This window comes from Mastomys coucha, unplaced genomic scaffold (genome assembly GCF_008632895.1).
Source record: "Mastomys coucha isolate ucsf_1 unplaced genomic scaffold, UCSF_Mcou_1 pScaffold16, whole genome shotgun sequence".
Classification (NCBI taxonomy): Eukaryota; Metazoa; Chordata; class Mammalia; order Rodentia; family Muridae; genus Mastomys; species Mastomys coucha.
Window position 1 is genome coordinate 36,189,232 of NW_022196898.1, and position 1,678 is coordinate 36,190,909.

Sequence of the window (1,678 nt, forward strand, 5' to 3'; positions counted from 1 at the left end):
AAAAAAAAAAAAAAAAAAAAAAAAAAAAAAAAAGAAGCCTAAAGAACTCCAAATAGACTGGACCAGAAAAGAAAAGAAATTCCTCCTATCACATAATAATCAAAACACCAAATGCACTAAATAAAGAAAGCATTTTAAAAGCAGTAAAGGAAAAAGGTCAAGTAACATATAAAGGCAGGCCTATAAGAATTACACCAGACTTCTCACCAGAGATTATGAAAACTAGAAGATCCTGGGCAGATGTCATACAGACCCTATGAGAACACAAATGTCAGCCCAGGCTACTATACCCAGCAAAACTCTCAATTACTATACATGGAGAAAACAAGATATTCCATGACAAAACTAAGTTTTCACAATATCTTTCCACAAAATTCAGCCCTACAAAGGATAATAGATGGAAAACACCAACATTAGGAGAAAAACTATACCCTAGAGGAAGCAAGAAAGTAATCTTTCTACAAACCCACACAAATCTAATTCGACTTCTTACAACAAAAACAGCAGGAAGTAACAATTACTTTTTCTTAATATCTTAATATGAAAATTAATATTACCAACATATCCTAACTGATTGAAATGCAAAGATATGAGGAATTAGAAAGTTGTTGACTGTCATCCAATGGTCTCTCTAATTTGATAATTGGAGAAATAGGTCCAATATTGTACAATCCATATACACTTTCTGCTTGTTTGTACATGACAGTGTCTTGCTGTGTACCACATAATGGCCTTGAAATCATGCTTCTCCTATCTCAGCCTTGCTATTAGTAGGATTGCTTATTTCATATTTTTAACTATACTATGGTTTTCAGAACAGCTTACATATTTCAAAAGTATTTATACAGCCAAAAGAAATGTAAACAATTGGAAGGTGGCTTATAAGAGAACAAGAAAGAGTGAGACTGAATGCTTTGCTTGACATTTGTAGCTCTTGTATCAAGTTTGAAGAAGAGAACTTTATAAGTTACTCTTTCTCTGAGATGAATGCTTTTCCAAATTATCACAGCCAATGAACCAGATTCTTACCCTCACCTAATGTCTGTGCCACCCTCCAAGCACAACCGTTGTTCATTGAAACAGTTGGTGAATGACTTTATGGATAGACAATCTTAATACACCATTTCATAAATGAATGTAACATGTTCCCTGGGGGCTGAGAATAAAGTCACTCCCTCAAGTCAAATAGCTTTGACCATAGCAGAAAGTCTGTATCCAAAAATGGTGCCTACAATTCATTCCTTGTGCAGCCGAACTCTCAACTCTCAGCTTAGCTACGATGGAGGTAAAATCCTTTGGTGATGTGGTGTGGTCATCGAAGTACAGCCGTGTTACAATGAACTCTAATGTCTAAAAATTGTTCTTTTTTTTAATTCTTTTTTTTCTTTTAACTTTTATTGTATTATGATGAGAAAAGTTACATGATTTCAATTTGCCTGAATTTGTTAACATTTAAAAACATATTTTAAGTAAATAGAATTAAATCACATTCTGGTTTCCTTTTTGTACCCCAACTCCTCCCAGAGACTCCCTCTTCAATACCTATAATATCTTTTTTGTCATATTTCTTAAAATTTATAAAATATTATAATAATAAAAATGAGTTATAGAAGTTGTTTGATAAAAAACAACAATCAATTTAACAGTCTTATGTAGATGCTTGTCTACAGCAATACTG